This window comes from Orcinus orca, chromosome 5 (assembly GCF_937001465.1).
Source record: "Orcinus orca chromosome 5, mOrcOrc1.1, whole genome shotgun sequence".
Lineage (NCBI taxonomy): Eukaryota > Metazoa > Chordata > Mammalia > Artiodactyla > Delphinidae > Orcinus > Orcinus orca.
Genome location: NC_064563.1, coordinates 113,251,406 through 113,271,416, shown reverse-complemented (window position 1 = coordinate 113,271,416; position 20,011 = coordinate 113,251,406). Strand labels below are relative to the sequence as shown.

The 20,011-nt window shown below is 35.3% G+C and overlaps 1 long non-coding RNA gene across 1 annotated transcript in view; it reads left to right on the top strand.

The window, feature by feature from the left end:
• LOC117196827 (uncharacterized) overlaps positions 1-20,011 on the top strand; it is a 166,575-nt gene that overhangs the window by 120,153 nt on the left and 26,411 nt on the right. The gene's annotated exons all lie outside the window — the stretch shown is intronic.

Sequence of the window (20,011 nt, the reverse complement as noted above, 5' to 3'; positions counted from 1 at the left end):
AAGATTGTACATTTCTATATTGTTATGAATTTGTCCATTTCTCCTAGGTTGTCCATTTCATTGATATATAACTATTCATAGTAGTCTCTTATGATACTTTGTATTTCTGTAGTGTCAATTGTAACTTCTCCTTCTTCATTACTGATATTATTGATTTAGGCCCTCTCTTTCCTTCTTGAGTCTTCTTGAGTCTAAAGGATTATCAGTTTTGCTTATATTTTCAAAGAAACAACCCAGTTTCATTAATGTTTTATATTGTTTTTTAATCTCTCATTTATTTCTGCTCTGATCTTTATGATTTCTTTCCTTCTACAAACTTTGGGTTTTGCTTGTTTTTTCTAATTCCTTTAGGTGTTAGCTTAGGTTGTTTGAGATTTATATGGCTATAAACTCTCTTAGAACTGCTTTTGCTGTTTACCCATAGATTTTTGATCATTATGTTTTCATTTTCATTAATCTCCAGAGTATTTTTTAATTTTTTATTTGATTTCTTAAGTGATCCATTAGTTGTTTAGTAGCATACTGTTTAGCTTCCACGTTTGTGTTTTTTGCAGCTTTTTTTCCTGTAGTTGATTTCTGATCTCATAGCATTATGGTTGGAAAAAATAATTGATATGATTTCACTTTTTTTAAAATTTCCTGAGACTTGTTTTGTGGCCTAGCATTTGATCTATCCTAGAGAATGTTCCATGTGCACGTGAACAGAATGTGTATTCTGCTGCTTTTGGATGGAATCTTCTATATATTTGTATTAAGTCTATTTGTTCTGATGTGTTACTTTGACCAGTAATTCCTTATTGATTTACTATCTGGATGTTCTGTTTATTAATGTAAGTGATGTGTTAAAGTCCACTATTATTGTTGTGTTACTCAGTTTCTCCCTTTATGTCCTTTAATATTAGCTTTATGTTCTTAGGGGCGCCTATGTTATGTACATATATATTTACAGTTGTTACATCTTCTTTGATTGATCACTTGAACATTATGTAACATCATTTGTCTCTTGTTACAGTCTTTGTTTTAAAGTCTACTTTCTGATATGAGTATTGGTATTGCTACCCCAGCTTTCTTTGATTTCCTTTTGCATGGAATACATTTTCCATCCCTCACTTTCAGTATGTGTGTGTCTTTAGATCTGATGTGAGTCTCTTGTAAGCCACATAGATATGGGTCTTATTTTTTTATCTATTCAGCCACTCAGTCTTTTGACTGATCATTTAGTCCATTTACATTTAAAGTAATTATTGATAGGTATGTACTTACTGCCATTTTGTTAAATTGTTTTTGTAATTCTTTTTTGTTCCTTTCTTCTTTTGTTCTCCTTTCATGTGATTTGATGACTCTCTTCAGTGTTATGTTTGGATTCCTTTCTCTTTTTGTGTGTATGTACCTAGAATAGATTTTCCTTTGTGGTTACCATGAGGTTTGTATGTAGCAATATATATCTATGAGTATGTATATATGAGTATATATATGTATGTGTGTGTATATATATATATATATCACATATATATGTGTGTGTGTATGTATATATATCACACACACGATTATTTTAAGTTGTTGATTTATTTCAAGTACATTTTAATAACCCTGATTTTTACTCCCCTCCCCGACGATAACTGTTTTTGATATCATATTTTACATCCTTTTGTTTTATGTGTCCCTTAACTACTTATTTCTGATATAGATAATTTTAGTACTTTTGTCTATTAGTCTTTCTTCAAGCTTTGTACATGGTTATCTACTACCTTTACTGTATGTTTGCCTTTACCAATTAGTGTGCTTTTTTTCACAATTTTTATGTTTCTAGTTGTGGACTTTTCTTTTTTGCTTAGATAATTCCCTTTAACATTTCTTGTAAAGCTAGTGTGGTGGTGCAAAACTTATTTATTATTTGCTTGTCTTAAATCTTTTGATCTTTCCACAAAATCTGAATGAAAGCTTTGCTAAGAAGAATATTCTTTGTTGTAGGTTTTTCCCTTTCATCACTTCAAGTTTATTGTGCTACTCCCGTCTCACCTCTAGAATTTCTACTGAAAAGTCAGCTTATGGCCTTATGGGAGTTCCCTTTTGTGTAACTTGTTTATATCTTGCTGATTTTAATATTCTTTTTTTATCTTTAATTTGTTCCATTTTAATTACAGTGTGTCTTTGTATGGTCCTCTTTGGGTTGATCCTGTTTGGGACTCTCTGCACTTTCTGTACCTGTATATCTGTTTCCTTTCCCAGGTTAGGGAAGTTTTCAGCTATTATGTTTTCAAATATATTTTCTGCCACTTTATCTGTTTCTCTTCTCCTTTTGGTAGCTCCATAATACAAATATAGTATGCTTAATGTTGTCATAGAGATCTGTTGAACTGTCTTAATTTCTTTTTTTTTTTCTTTTATCTGTTCGGCTTCAGTGATTTCCATGACTCCTTTTTCCAGCTCATTGAACTATTCCTCTGTATCTTTTAACTACTGTTGTTTCCTACTAGTATATTTTCATTTGTTATTTTATTCTTCAATTCTATTTGTTTTTTCTTCATATTTTCCAGCTCTTTGTTAAAAATGTTATCTTCTCACTGTCTTCATCCTTTCTTCTCCTGAGTTCTCAGTCATCTTTGTGATCATTACCTTGAATTCTTCATTGGGTAGATTGCCTATTTCCACTTCATTAGTCCTTCTGGGATTTTATCTTCTTCCTTCATTTGGAGTATATCCCTCTCTTGCCTCATTTTACCTAATTTGCTGTTTTTATTTTTATGTATCATGTAGGTTGATTAAGTTTCCCAGTCTTGGAGAACTGACCTTTTGTAAGAAATGTCCTATGTGTCCAAGTGCATGATCCCCTCTAGTCCCCAAAGCTAGGGGTGTACCATATATGGACTCCATGTGCCATTTTATTGTGGCTGGCTGATTACTGTAGGCAGTCTGGCAGGCCTGACTGGCCCCTGGTTTGTTTGGTTGCCAGGCCCTGAGTTTTGTGGAGGTTGCTGGCTGCTTGTTGGTGGGGCCAGGTCATAATACAAATAGCTGTGGAACCCCAGTGGGTCCCAGGGCCAGTGACAGCTCAGTGGTGGGCAGAGCCTCATCCTGGGGTCTCTGGCTACAGGGCCTTGGGGACCCTGAATCTCTTCTTAGCATTTTGGTGTGTGGGGCTGGAACCCACAGCCACTGGATTTGGGGCCCAAGGTGTCCCTGGACTGTCATGGCTTGCTGATGGGCAGGGCCTGGGCCCAGGTAGTCCCAGGGCTGATGCCAGCTTGCTAGTGTGTTGGATGGGGTCTGACAAGGCAGGCTTTATGGCTGCAGTGTCTTGGTTATGGAGTCCACCTGCTGGAGGGTGGAGCCAAGGTCCAAGGTGTCCTGGGGCTAGTGCCAGCTCACCAGTGGGAAGAGCCATGTCCCAGGCTCTCTGGTTGCACTGCCCTGGGTAATCTGTAGTTGGTGTGTCTGCTCACTGATAGAAGGGCTGGGACCTCAGTTTTCTTGGGAATTGTGCCTATCCACTGCTGAGCAGAGCTGGGCCTCAGGGTCTCTTGCTACAGGGCCCTGGGGGTCATAAGACTAGTGTCTGCTTATTGGTGTGTGGTGCTTCATTCTGGGACCACTTGTGGACAGTGCCAGGTCCTAGGGCAGCTGTGGGCTCAGGGGCAGCATGCCTGCTTGTGGGTGGAGATGTGTCACCATCCAGACTGTTGCTTGGCCTGAAGTGTCCAAGTACTAGTGCAGACAAGCTGGAGGGTGGGGATGAGTTCAGTTGCTAATAAGCTAGAGGGAACATTCCAAAATGGCACTTTCTATCTTCAGTGTTCTTGTGGTAGAATGAGTTCCCCAAAATGGATGCCACAAGTCTATGGGGTGAGCTCCAGTTGTTTCCTGCCCCTCCAGTGAGTCTCCAAGATCAGCAGGTGGGTCTGACTCAGGCTCCTTTTAAGTTACTGCTTCTGCTCTGGGTCCTAGAACATATGAATTTTGTGTGTGCCCTTTAAGAAAGGAATCTCTATCTCCCACAGACCCTGGAGCTCCTGAAAGTTAGCCCTGCTGGCCTTTAACTCCAAATGTTCTGGGGGCTCGACTTCCCAGTGAAGGACTTCCAGGCTAAGTAGCCTGATATGGGACTCAGACACGTTGTTCCTTGGGGAGAATATTTTGTTCTTTAGATCCCACATATAAGTGAAATCATTTTTTCTATTTGCCTTTTTATGAGTAATTTCATTTAGCATAATACATAACATAGGTCCATCCATGTTATCGCAAATGGCAAAATTTCATTCTTATCTATGTCTGATTAATATTCCATTGTGTGTATGTGTGTGATATATGTATGTCACATCTTCTTTATTCATTCTTCCATCGATTGGCAGTTAGGTTGCTTCCATATCTTGGCTATTGTGAATAATTCTGTAATGAACATATGGGTAGGTATATCTTTGAAAATTAGCATTTTGGGTTTTTTTTTTTGAAGAATACCCAGAAGTAGAATTGCTCAATTATATGGTAGTGTTCTTTTTAATTTTTGAGGAAACTCTATAGAGGCTACACCAATTTACATTCTCACCAACAGTGCATAAGGATTCCCTTTTCTCCACATCCTTGCCAACACTTGTTATTTCTTGTCTTTTTGATAATAACCATTCTGAGAGGTGTGAGGTGGTATCTCATTGAGGTTTTGATTTTATTTCCCTGATGATTAGTGATGTTGAGAATCTTTTCATGTGTTTGTTGGCTATCTGTATCTCTTCTTTGGAAAAATGTCTATTCAGGTCCTCTGCTCATTTTTTAATCAAGTTGTTTATTTTTTTGATATTGAGTTGCATGAATTCTTTGTATATTTTATATATTATCCCCTTATCAGATATATTGTTTGTAAAAAAATTTCCCATCTACTAGGCCGCTTTTTTGTTTTGTTGGTAGTTTTCTTTGATGTGCAAACACATTTTAGTTTCGTATCCTCTTTATTTACTTTTTCTTTTGCATCTGTTTTTCTTGTTTGCCTGTGGAAACATATCCAAAAAATATTGCTAAGACCTATATCAAAGAGCTTACTGCCTATGTTTTCTTCTAGGAGTTGTATGGTTTCACATCCTACATTTAATCCATTTTGAGTTTATTTCTGTATCTGGTATTAGAAATTAGTCCAGTTTGATTCTTTGCATGTAGCTATCCAGTTTTCCCAACACCATTTATTGAAGAAGTTGTCTTTTACCCACTGAATATTCTTGCCTCCTTTGTTGTAGATTAATTGACTATTATACTCCCAAACTCATTCTATGAGGCCACCATCACCCTGATACCAAAACCAGACAAAGATGTCACAAAGAAAGAAAGCTACAGGCCAATATCACTGATGAACATAGATGCAAAAATCCTCATGAAAATACTAGCAAACAGAATCCAACAGCACATTAAACACATCATACACCATGACCAACTGGGGTTTATCCCAGGGTTTATCCCAGGAATGCAAGGATTCTTCAATATATGAAAATCAATCAATGTGATACAATGTATTAACAAACTGAAGGGTAAAAAACATATGATAATCTCAATAGATGCAGAAAAATGTTTTGACAAAATTCAACACTGATTTATGATAAATACTCTCCAGAAAGTAGGCATACAGGGAACTTACCTCAACATAATAAAGCCCATATATGACAAACCCACAGCAAACATCATTCTCAATGGTGAAAAACTGAAACCATTTCCACTAAGATCAGGAACAAGACAAGGTTACCCACTCTCACTGTTATTCAACATAGTTTAGGAAGTTTGAGCCAAAGAAATCAGAGAAGAAAAAGAAATAAAAGGAATCCAAATAAGAAAGAAGAAGTAGGGCTTCCCCAGTGTCGCAGTGGTTGAGAGTCCACCTGCCGATGCAGGGGACATGGGCTTGTGCCCCAGTCCGGGAAGATCCCACATGCCACGGAGCAGCTGGGCCTGTGAGCCATGGCTGCTGAGCCTGCGCATCCGGAGCCTGTGCTCTGCAACAGGAGAGGCCACAACAGTGAGAGGCCTGCGTACTGCAAAAAAAAAAAAAAGAATGTGTTAAGAAAGAAGAAGTAAAGCTGTCACTATTTGCAGATGACATGATACTATACATAGAGAATCCTAGAGATGCTACCAGAAAACTACTAGAGCTAATCAATGAATTTGGTAAAGTAGCAGGATACAAAATTTATGCACATAAATCTCTTGCATGCCTATGCACTAATGATGAAAAATCTGAAAGAGAAATTAAGGAAACAGTCCCCTTTGACCTTGCAACAAACAGAGTAAAATACCTAGGAATAAACCTACCTAAGGAGACAAAAGACCTATATGCAGAAAACTCTAAGACACTGATGAAAGTAATTAAATATTATACAACCAGATGGAGAGACATACCATGTTATTGGATATAAAGAATCAACATTGTGAAAATGACCATACTACCCAAAGCAATCTACAGATTCAATGCAATCCTATCAAACAACCAATGGCATTTTTCACAGAAGTAGAAAAGAAAATTTTACAATTTGTATGGAAACAAAAAAGAACCCGAATAGCCAAACAGTCTTGAGAAAGGAAAACAGAGGTGGAGGAATCAGGCTCCCGGACTTCAGTCTATACTATAAAGCTACAGTAATCAAGACAGTATGGTAGTGGCATAAAAACAGAAATATAGATCAATGGAACAAGATAGATAGCCCAAAGATAAACCCATGCACATATGGTCACCTTGTCTTTGATAAAGGAGGCAAGAGTATTCAATAGAGAAAAGACAGCCTCTTCAATAAGTGGTGCTGGGAAAACTGGCCAGCTACATGTTAAAGGATGAAATTAGAACACTCCCTAACACCATACACAAAAATAAGCTCAAAATGGATTAAAGACACATATATAACACATATAACACATATATATGGAATCTAAAAAAGAAAAAAATGGTTTTGAATAACCTAGGAGCAGGACAGGAATAAATATGCAGAAGTAGAGAATGGACTTGAGGACACGGGGAGGGGGAAGGGTAAGCTGGGACAACGTGAGAGCATTGCATTGACATATATACACTACCAAATGTAAAATAGCTAGCTAGTGGGAAGCAATCGCATAGCACGGGGAGACCAACTCAGTGCTTTGTGTCCACCGAGAGGCATGGGATAAGGAGGGTAGGAGGGAGACGCAAGAGGGAGCAGATATGGGGATATATGTATACTTATAGCTGATTCACTTTGTTATACAGCAGAAACTAACACAACAATGTAAAGAAATTATACTACAATCAAGATGTTAAAAAATACAAAAACAAAAAACAAATATTTTATTCCAGATGCTATTGACATCGTCTTAGAGTCTAAGTTATTTTCTTTTCACACTTTCTTGAAACAGCTTCTAAGGTCTTAATTTAGGAGTTGTCATTTTCTAGTTCTTTTTGTGCTTAAACTCTCTTCCATTTATGTATAAAGTTCAATGAAGTTGATTTTTTTCCTGCAGAAATTTTGAACTAGGTAATCCCAGAATTGTCTCATTATCTAATTTAAGTAACTTATTCTCATTATTATCTACCCTTTAAAGAGTTGGAAATATGTCATGTAACTGCCAGGGGAAAAAATGACTATTCAAGGTTAAAATTAGGCAATGATATGTTGGTTTCCTTGTTTCTTTGCATTTTATTTTGATAGCCAGTAAATTTAGTGTCTCTCAGAAGTATGGTTGAATACCTCAAAACTGATTATACCTAAAAATCTTACCAACTCATTTTGAAATATAAGCTTTAAAAATCTGTGATTACAATTTAATATTATACCTATAAGATTATATAATGTTGCTTTACAGAGAGGGTAGTTATATATTTGTAATGTTTTCAACTTTATTTTGTTTGCATGATTTAACTTAAAGTCTTTTTTATCCAGCTATTCAAAAAAATTATCATAGCATTACTTGTATTTTGTGGGATTTCAGTTTTAGCAGTTAGACTGTATTTTTCTTCAAGGAATAGCTCAGTTATCCTCAAAAATAAAATTTTCTAATACAATTTCTATTGCTCTAAGGATGTGATGTATAATGTGTGTATATATAATTTTTAAAAGGCAACTTTCTTAAGACTATTGGTGTAGAAATAATAGCAGGTTCTATTACAGTAGTTGTGATAGTGATTAGCAGAGTTACTGCTTTGAGGTTCTGATGAGTCCTCAGAGGTATATCTGAAAAACAATGCCAGATGGCTCTAGAAGAGATCATTGCAGTGATACTCATATAGTCAACCCTTCATTGTTCATCAACATGGCAATGCCCATCTGCATTCTATAAACTCTGTGACCTGGACTGGCCCCATACCCTCATTTTTATTTGTAAGAATCAACTTTGTTTTGCCAAGGCAAGTCTACAAAAAGACCTATTCATGTGCAAATAAGCAAAACATTGGTACAAATAATTATCTAAAATCCATTTTGATTGTCCTGGTAATTCCTCCATAACTATACATAATCTTGAGAATGACCATTTTTGTCAACCTTAGGTACTTTGTTTAAACCACACAATTCTTACTTGGCTAATTTTCTCCAATTGTCTTATTCAAGACATCTTATTCTTCCTCATAATCATTTACATTCATGAGATCAGTTAATAAATTTCAATCCACATTTCAATTCATCTCAAGTAACATTCATGTTAGCCAAAATTACAGTGTAGAAATTACACATAAATGAATGTTCCCTTTCATTTATGCTGCCATTACAACTCTGCCCATTATAATGTATTAAACCAAAATATGAACATTTTCTAAATATTGTCCTGAAAATACAGTATAAATTCATTTCATTATTGCACTAAAATTCTTTTCTTATTGCATATGCCACATAGAGAGTGGTCAATTAATGACATCACCAGTGACATTTGATTTGTTTGTATAACAATATATATTAAATAATTTTATGCAAGTATATTTTCTGAGTGATATTCTTACTTAATCTTGTTATTTGAAACACTACTTAAAATTATGCAAAGGATATCTCTTATATCCCTAAGAATATCTGGGGAACATAAAGAGTTAAGGAAAAAGAAAATCAATTTCTTATTTTCCATACATTTGAGATGTGCTATTTTTTTTTTTCATACAACCTGTTCTTCCATGCCAACTGAAAATTCCATATTACCTATAACATTTTCTTGATTTTACCCATTAGGGAAATCTCTCACTATATTGAACTCCTAGAGTATTTAAAATAAATATTTGCCTTGTTTTTGTAGCATATTGATTTTTATTTTTAACTACAGTTATTTTTGTATCTAGTTCTTTACTTTGAAAATCTAAGATACTTTAAGCTTAGAGTCTGGGACTTCTTTGTATCTTTCATAATAGTTCTCATGGATGTTTGGCATTTATTATATGTCCAATAAATGACTCCTGAATAATAAAGCAACACATATATTTGTAAAACAGTGTTTAAGAGATGAAGATTTTTAGGATGTGAGGTATGAGGATGAAAGAGGCAAGATATAGAAGGTCTTTCAGTTATGGTAAGGGATTTAGATTTTAACTCCTTGGGAAACAGAAGCCATTGGAAAATGAAAGGAAAAGAGTGGCATGTGATTTATGTTTTAGAAGAGCATTGGATGTAGCTTGAGGAATACATAATAGTGGAGCAAGAGAACAGAAGGAAGTTCATTTAGTGGGATATTGTCATAGACAACATGGAGATGATAATAGTTTGATCCAGGTAGTAATTGTGAAGTTGCTGAGTCATAGTTAATAGTAGTTAGAATATGGGTATTTAGGGGGAAAAACACATGATCATCTCAATAGATGCAAAAATATTTGATAAAACACAGCACTATTTCTTGATTAAAAACACCCAACATACTAGAAATAAAATGAAAATTCTTCAACCTGAAAAAGTGCATCCAAGAAAAACTCACAAACTAAGGTATACGTAATGGAGCAAGACTGAAGCTTTTCCTCTAAGTCAGGAACAAGACAAGCAAGTCCTCTCTGGTACTGAGTTTTTTCATTTTGTTTTTGTTTATTTTGCTGTTGGAAATGTTCTATAATTAGATAGTGATGATGGTTGTACAACTTTTGAATATACTAAAAACCACTAAATTTTATAACTTGAAAAAAAATGAACTTTATGGTATGTGGATTATATCTCAATTTTTTTAAATGGATATTTTCAAAAGTTAAAATTTCTGGAACTTACTATTAGGATATGATAGGGATAGAAGCAAGTAATAGTTCAAGATTTCAACTTGAACAACTGGCAAATAGACTTATTTATTAAAACTGGAAGGAGTATTAACATTGTTAACATTGTTATTAGTTTTGTTATTTATATATTTATTTTTGCAGACAAAAAACAGTTTCAAATTTGATTTGCCTATTAATCCAGTGGATGACAAGTAGATGAATTTGATAGTTATTTTATTTAATTTTTAATTGGGATATTATTTGTATACTATAAAAATCACCTTGATAATAAATCAATGATTCAATGATTTTTATTATTTTCACAAAGTTGCACCACCATCACTGTTATGTAATTCCAGAACATTTTTCTCAGCCAATTAAAGAGACCCAATACCCACTAACAATCACTGTCCATTTCAACCTCCCTTCCCCAGCCTTTTTTCACTATTAATGTACTATCTGCCCCTATGGACTTACCTGTTCTGAACAATTCATATTAATGTAATCATATAATATATAGTATTTTGTGTTTGGATTCTTTCATTTAGTACAGTGTTTTCAAGATTTGTCCATGTTCCAGTAGGTATTTTTTCCTTTTTATAGCTGAAATATATATTCTGTTGTAATAATATATTATATATAAATATGTATTTATCAATCTTTACATTTTGGCCATTATGAATAATGCCATTATAAATATTTGTGTACAAGTTTTTGCATCGACTTATATTTTCAGTTCTCCTGGGTATGTACCTAGAAATAGAATTGCTGGGCCATATGGTACTTCATGTTTATCTTTTTGAGGAACTGCTCAACTGTTTTCCAAAGCAATTGAATCATTTTACATTCCTACCAGCAATATCTGAGGGTTCCAATTCCCACATGTTTTCTAACAGTTTCTATATTCTGTCTTTTTGAATAAAGCCATTCTAGTGGGTGTGAAGTGGTATCTCATTCTGGTTTTAACTTGCATTTGTCTAATGACACATATGTTAAGCAACTTTTTGTCCTATTTGTCCATGTACATATATATAACATAATTATATTAACATGTATAATATATATATTTATTAAAGACCATATGCATGGGGCTTCCCTGGTGGTGCAGTGGTTGAGGGTCCACCTGCCGATGCAGGGGGCGCGGGTTTGTGCCCCGGTCCGGGAGGATCCCGCATGCCGCAGAGCAGCTGGGCCCGTGAGCCATGGCCCCTGAGCCTGCGCGTCCGGAGCCTGTGCTCCGTGGTGGGAGAGGCCGCAACGGTGAGAGGCCCACATACCGCAAAAAAAAAAAAAAAAAAAGAAAAGAAAAAGACCATATACATGTATTTACATATATATAAATATGTTTTCAATTTATTTGACCTTTTTTTTGTGTGTGTGAGGTACGTGGGCCACTCACTGTTGTGGCCTCTCCCTTCGTGGAACACAGGCTCTGGATGCACAGGTTCAGTGGCCATGGCCCATGGGCCCAGCCGCTCCGCGGCACGTGGGATCTTCCTGGACCGGGGCATGAACCCGTGTCCCCTGCATCAGCAGGCAGACTCAACCACTGCGCCACCAGGGAAGCCCTATTTGACCACTTTTAATAAAATAAACAATATTTGACATTATGTAAGTTTAAGATATACAACATGTTCGATACATTTATATATATATATATAGTAATATTATTGCCAAAGTAGTGATTTATCACATTACATAATTATAGTACAGTATCATTATCTACATTCATTGCATTGTGCCTTAGATCTCTATGGCTTATTTACTGCTAGTTACAAGTTCGTATCCTAAACACCATCACCCTTATCCACTCCCTTCCATCTCCTGGTGACCACAATTTTACTCTCTGTTTTTCCCAAGTTTAACTTTTTTAGATTCCACATATGACTGATATAATACAGTATTTGTCTTTCTCTGTCTGACTTACCTTGCTTAACATAAGGTGCTCAAGGTCAATCCATGCTGTCACAAATGGAAGGACAGTCTCCTTTCTCATAACTGAATAATATTTATTGTGAATATGTACCACATCTTTTTTATCCATTCATATGTTGATGAATATGTGGGTTGTTTCCATATCTTGGCAATTGTGAGTAATCATGCAATAAACGTGGGGGTGCATATATCTCACCCAAATCCTGTTTTAATTTCCTTTGTGTATATACCCAGAAATGAAAACTCGAGATCATATGGTAGAATGATTTGTAATTTTTTGTGAAAGCTCCATATTGTTTACTAGAATGATTGACCAATTTACATTCTCACCTACAATGTATAAGTGTTCCCTTTATACTACATTTTTCCAGTGCCTGTTGTCTTCTTGAAATAGCCATTCTAACTGTTGTGAAATAACATCTTACTGTGGTTTTGATTTGCATTTCCCTGATGGTTAATGATGTTAAGCATCTTTTCATGTGTCTATTGGCCATTTTGATATCCTCTTTGGAAAAATACCTATTTACTTCTTCTTCTTCTTCTTTTTTTTTTTTTTTGGTACATGGGCCTCTCACTGTTGTGGCCTCTCCTGTTGCAGAGCACAGGCTCCAGACACACAGGCTCAGCGGCCATGGCTCACAGGCCCAGCCGCTCCACGGTATGTGGGATCTTCCCAGACCAGGGCATGAACCCATGTCCCCTGCATCGGCAGGCGGACTCTCAACCACTGCACCACCAGGGAAGCCCCACTTCTTCTATTTTTTTAACTGGATTATTTCTTTTGTTGTTGTTACTAAGTTGACTGAGTTCTTTATATATTTTGAATATTAACTTCTTATCCTATACATGGTTTGCAAAAATGTTCTCCCATTCTGTAGGTTGTCTTTTTATTTTGTTAATTATTTATTTTGCTGTGCAGAAAATTTGAGTTTAACATAGTTTTATTTGTTGATTTTTGCTTTCACTGTCCTTTTGGCACCATGTTCAAAAATCATTACCACAACCAATGTCAAAGAACTTCTTCCTTAAGTTTTTCTCTAGAGATTTTATGGTATCAGGTTTTATATTTAAGTATTTGATTCATTTTGAGTTAATTTTTGTGAGTGATTTGGGATAGGGATCCAATTTCATTCTTCTGCTTGTATTTCACCAATTTTCCCAGCACCATTTGTTGAAGAGACTGTCCTCTCACTGCATGGGTATTCTTGGCTCTCTTGTCAAGTATTGTTGACTGTATATGCTGGGATTTAATCCTGGGATATCTATTCCGTTCTATTAGTCAATATGTCTATTTTTTCCAGTACCATACTATTTTGATTACTGTGGCTTTTTAATATAGTTTGAAATCGTGAAGCATAATACTTCTGAATTTATTCTTTCTTCTCAGGATTGCTTTGGCTATTCAGGGTCTTTTGTGGTTCCACACAAATTTTAAGATTATTTCTTCTATTTCTGTGAAGAATGCTTTTGGTATTTTGATGGGTGTTACATTGAACCTGTAGATGGCTTTAGGTAGTATGGCCATTTTAACAACAATAATTATTATAATCTAAGAACATAGGATGCCTTTCCATTTGTTTATGTCTTCAATTTCTTTCAGCAAAGGCTTGTAGTTTTCATTGCACAAATCTTCACTTCCTTGGTTAAATTTATTCCTAAGTATTATATATTTTCTTGATGCTATTGTGAATGGGATAGTTCTCTTATTTCTTTCTCAATTGCTTCATCATTAGTGTAAAGGAATGCAATTGATTTATGTATCTTGATTTTATATCCTGCCACTTTACTGAAAATGTTGATTATTTTTGACTGACTCTGGGATTTTCTATGTATAAGATCATATTATCAGGAAATAGTGATAATTTTACATCATCGTTTCTGATTTGGATGCCTTTTATTTCTTTATCTTACCTAATTGCCCTAGCTACCACTAGTCAGTACTCTATTGAATGAGTCATGAGAGTGGCCATGGTTTTCTTGTTTCTGATCTTACATGAAACCGTTTCTATTTTTATCCATTTAGTATAATATTAGCTGTAGATTTGTTATATATGGCCATTATTATGTTGAGGTATGTTCCTTCTATACCCAGTCTGTTAAAGTGTTTTTATTATGAAAGGATGTTGTATTTTGTCAAATGTTTTTTTTCTGCATTTACTAAAATGATCATGTAATTTTTGTTTTTAATTTTATTGATGTGATATATTACACTTATTTTTTCCCAATGTTGTGAGGTTTTATTTTTATTTATTTATTTACTTTACATCATTATTGGAGTATAATTTCTTTACAATGGTGTTAGTTTCTGCTTTATAACAAAGTGAATCAGCTATACATGTACATAAACCATCCTTGTATCTCAGGGATAAATCCACCTTTGTTGTGGTCTGTAATATTTTAATGTGTTCTTGGATTTGGTGCACAAATATTTTGTTGAGAATTTTCACATCTATACTTATCAGGGATATTTGTCTATAGTTTCTTTAAGTGTGGCATCTTTATCTGGTTTTTGTATCAAAGTAATCTTAGCTTTGAGAAATGAGTTTGAAAGTGTTCCCTTATCAATACTTTGTAAGAGTTTGGGGAGGATTGGTCTTAATTCTTCTTTAAATGTTTGGTAGAATTTTCCAGTGAAGCCATTCAGTTCTGGAGTTTTCTGTGTTGGAAGATTTTTGATTACGGGTTCAATCTTTTTACTCATTATTGGTCTGTTCAAATTTTCTATTTATTCCTGATTCAGTCTTGGTAGGTTGTGTGTTTCTAAAAATGTATACATTCATCCTAGGTTATGTAATTTATTGACATATAATTGTCCATAGTCTATATGATCCTATGTCTTTCTGTGGTATTGGTTGTACTACCTCCTCTTTCATTTCCAATTTTATTTGAATCATCTCTCTCTTTTTCTTAATTAGTCTAGTTAAAGATTGGCAAATTTTGTTTATCTTTTCAAAGAAACCGTTTTAAATTTTGTTGATTTTTTCTATTGTTTTTCTGTTATCTATTTTACTGTTTCTCTGAACTTTATCATTTCCATCCTTTGTTAATTTGCACTTAATATTTTCTCCTTTATCTAGATACTTGAGGTGTAAAGTTAGATTGTTTATTTGATATCCTTCTAATTTCTTAATATATCAGATTATTGCTATAAACTCTCCTCTCAGAACTGCATTTGCTGCATCCCATGATGTTTGATATGCTGTATTTCTATTTTCATTTCATTTCATTGTCTTGATATTTTAAAACATTTTTTGGATTTTTTTGACTGAATGGTTGTATAGAAGTGTGTTGTTCATTTTCCAAATATTTGCAGATCTCACTTTATTCTTGTTGTTGATTTCTAGTTTCACACCACTGTGGTCAGAGAAGATAGTTGGTATGATTACAGTCTTCTTAAATTTGCTAAGCTTTGTTTTGTTGCCTGTCGTATGGTGTATCCTGGAGAATTTTCCATGTACACTTGAGAAGGATGTCTATTATGCTGCTATTGGGTGGAATGCTCTGTGTATGTCTATTAAGTCTATTTCTTCTAAAGTGCGGTTCAGTCCAACTTTGCCTCGTTGATTTTCTGTCTGGTCAAACTATCTATTGCTGACAGTGGGATACTGAAGTCTCCTATAATTATTGTATTGGTGTCTATTTCTCTTTTATGATCTTTTATTGTTTGAGTAATATATTTCAATGCTCAAGTTTTGGGAGCATATATATTTACAATTGCTATATCTTCTTGATGTAGTGACCCCTTTATCAGTATATAATGTCCTTCTTTGTCTTTTGTTATATTTTTGGCTTGAAGGCTATTTGGTCTGATATAAGACTACACCTGACTTCTTTTGGTTTCTGTTTGCTTGGAATTTTATCTTCTATGCTTTCACTTTGTGCCTGTGTGTGTCCTTAGAGCTTAAATGAGTCTCTTGTAGGCAGCATATACTTGGGTCTTGTTTTTATCCATCTAGTTACTCTGTGCCTTTTGATTGGTGAGTTCAAACCATTTACTTTTAGGGTGATTATTGTTATGTAAGAATTTACTACTGCCATTTTATCTTTTGCCTTATGATTATTTTGTCTCTCCATTGTTTCTTTTTCCTTCTGTTTGTGTCTACCTTTGTAAGTTGGTGGTTTTCCATGATAATTTGGTCAGTCTTCCTTTTTGTTTTGTTTTTTGTTGTTGTTTTGTTTTGTGGTTTTGTCTCCCCTCTAGAATTTTTCTTTGAGGTTATCATGAGGTTTATATAAAGCAACTCATGGGTAAAATAGCTCTTTTCCTTCTGATAGCAATTTATCTTTACTTGTCTATAAAGGTTCCATCCTTTTATTCTTCCCCTTTTATGTTTTTGATGTCACCAGTTTTCTCTTCATGCTGTGGTTTTATTGTCAATTTGTAGTAACTATACTTATTTTTAATGTTTTTTTCCTTTAAAATTTATGCTATAATTAAGAGTTTAATATGCTATTCTAAAAAAGAGTTACATTTTAAAAATTCTGACTATCACTTTAACCAGAGTTTTGTGTAATTTCATCGTTTTGTTTCAGCTTGAAAAACTCCTTTCAACATTTCTTGTAAGGCAGGTCCAGTGTTGGTGAACTCCCTCAGTTTTTGTTAGTCTGAGAAAGCCTTTATTTCTCCTTTATATCTGAAGGATAACTTTGACTGATAGAGTATTCTTGGCTGGCAGTTTTTCTCCTGGCCTGTAGAGTTTCTGTTGAGAAATCTGCTGATAGCTTAAGGGGAGGGGGGGGGGGTTCCTTTGTAAATTACTGTCCTTTCCTCCATGGTTGTCCTTAAAATATTTTATTTATTATTGATTTTTGAAAGTATTTTTAAAAATATAATATGTCTTGGAGAAGGTCTTTTACATTGAGATAATGTGTTCTATTGCTTTGTGCACTTATATGTCAAGTTCCTTCTTCATGTTTGGAGAGTTCTCACCTATTATTTCTTTAAATATGTTCTCTCTTTTCTTAGCCTCCTCTTCTTTTTCTACTAAATCCATTATTTTATGTTGGCTTTCCTAATGGAGTCAGATAGATCTTGTAGGGTTTCTTAGCTTTTTAAAATCTTAGCTGTCTATCCTCTTAAAACTGAATCATTTTTATAATCCTATCCTTGAGCTTGGTTATTCTCTCTTCCATCTGATCTGCTCTACTTCTAATGCATTTGAATACAGTCTTCTCATTTATTTATATGAGTTATTCGGCTCCACAATTTCTGCTTGGTTCTTTTTTTTTTTTAATAATTTTGGCATTGTAAGCATTCCGTTTGCTGGTTTTATTCATGAAATAATTATTTTGCATTTCTGAGCTGCTTGCTGACTTTCTTTATAACAGCTATTTTTTTTTTTTTTTTTTTTTTGCCGCACGCAAGGCTCTCACTGTTGTGGCCTCTCCCATTGTGGAGCACAGACTCCGGACGTGCAGGCTCAGTGGCTATGGCTCACGGGCCTAGCCACTCCGCGGCATGTGGGATCTTCCCAGACCGGGACGTGAACCCGTGTCCCCTGCATCGGGAGGCAGACTCTCAATCACTGCACCACCAGGGAAGCCCCATATAACAGCTATTTTTAATTCGTTGTCATATCACAGTATTCAGAGTCTTTGGGTTTGGTTGCTGGAAAATTGTTATTTTCTTTTTTTGATATTCTATTACCATGATTTTTTCATGGTGTTTGATAAAAAGTGTCTCTGCTGCCACATTTGAAATAACAAAATCTTTTCTTATTTAGGCAAGACTTTCTTTACTTTGGTTCCAGCAGTTCAACAGTTTAGTAATTAGAGCCTTTACAGAAAGTGGTAATATGCCCAAGTTTTTAGTTTCTCTTGCTGGAGCTGACTTGATGTTAACGTTGAAGTATGTGCATAAAAAAGAAAAAGCTGGTGTTTCCCTGGTGGCGCAGTGGTTGGGGGGTCAGCCTGCCGATGCGGGGGGCGCAGGTTTGTGCCCCGGTCTGGGGGGATCCCAAATACCGTGGAGCGGCTGGGCCCAGAGGCCGTGGCCGCTGAGCCTGCACGTCCGGAGCCTGTGCTCAGCGGCAGTAGAGGCTGCGGCAGTGGGAGGCCCGCATACTGCAAAAAAAAAAAAAAAAATGCTGGTGGAGGGGAAATAAAGGGGGTGTAGTGGTATAGAGGGGCTAAGTGTGTACTTAACACTTGGAGCTTTGGGAGTGCCAATGACCTAGTAAGCATATCCTCAAGTTGGGGGGAATCCAGAGTTCTATGGGTGGTCCTCTTGCCAGAATCTAAGGCCAAACAGCAGAACATACTTTCCTTTACTTTTCTTGGTCTGCCTAACTCTCTTTCCTTTTCTTCCTCCCAGTCACTGTGTTTTTTTTCCTCAGGGAGAGCAATGGGTCCCTCCAGCTGCAGCACATGTGGCCAGGCAGACCCCCACTTCCTCTTTCACTCACCACCTCCTCTGTCAGAAAGGTCATTTTGGACAGGTGCCAGACCTGCCACCACCTTCTCTGCTGAGGCTGCTTCTGCTACCACTTCTCTCACTCAACTGCCTCCTCTGGGTTCTAATCTACCCACTTTCAGGTACACAGATGGATGGATATCTCTAGTGTCCTGGTATGCTATGCAGAGATGCTTTTCTTCAGTTATGGATGTCCAATTAGTGTAAATTCAAGGGGAGATAAAAAGAAACTCATGCCTCCTGTTGCTGACATCTCACTGCCTATTTTTAATTGGCTTGTTTTTCTTTTTCTTGTTTTTCTTTTGAAGGTTCTTTATATATTCTGGACATTAGTTCTTTATCAGATATATGATTTTCAAATATTTTCTCCTATTTTGTCAGCTACTTTTCCTTTGAGGTATGGTTTTAATTTTGATGAAATTCAATTTGTCTATTTTTCTGATTTTTTTTAAATTTCATTAAATCTTGCTTATTTTAATTTATTAAATTAGTTTTGCAATCCACTCATGTAAGGAGATCTGCATTTTGACAAAAACAGTTTTATAGAACACGTTTAGAACCCCAGTATTCATTAAGATCATCATAGAAGTGAGTGTGCATAAAGGGTACACTGGAATAAGCCCTTACACTTATCCAAAATTCAGTGGTCGTGAGATGTGGAAGAACAATTAAAGTAGACCTAGGAGTGTCCTAAGCACTCAAGTTGGTGATAACCAAGAGAAACTATTGTTCTGAGAACCAAGAATTAAGAGTTTCAATAAAAATGCATTATCAACTCTGCTAAAATTTTGTCAAATAGGATGAGAACTTAGAAATAATCATCTTCCCTCATGATCTCCAGAATTAGCATTATTCCTTCATTTGACTGGAAGCAAAAGGAAAACAAAATATTAGTCATAGAGTCACATTTTTTATTTTATAACTTCACATAATATACTGCTAACTCTTTCACCATGAATCCTCATTGTAATTTATTTCTATATTTAATTTGCTAAGCTAATATTTTTTTCTTTTCCTTTTTTTGCTGTGTGGCAGAAGGAAATATTTTCAAGCTTGATAGGCATCTTTCTTTATTTGATATTTTTTAGCTTGCTTTATGGCTTCTTTATTGTGATTAGAAATGGTGACAAAAATATAAACCTAACAGTATCATTTGTCAAATTCCAAATCTCTTCAACTATCTTTCACAGGTTCCATTTCCATCATGCATAAAAGTTATGAATTTCACCTAGTAATAAGCAAGAATTTGTCTTTTAAATAAATCAAATAATATTTTATAGGTAGAAGGGGGGCTTTACCCAGGTAAAAATTATAAAAAACAAAACAGAGCATTTCTGGTTGGTATTCTTGGGTCATATTCCTGTCTATGGCACTGATCTATATTTCTCTACAGTGCCTCTCACTATGGAAGTTAGGCACTTGACAGAAATATTGGACTGTAAAAATAATAAGTGGGTAGTGAAAGTTCTTCCCTATCTTTAGTATAGAGTGCCCGTGTCATGTTGAACACC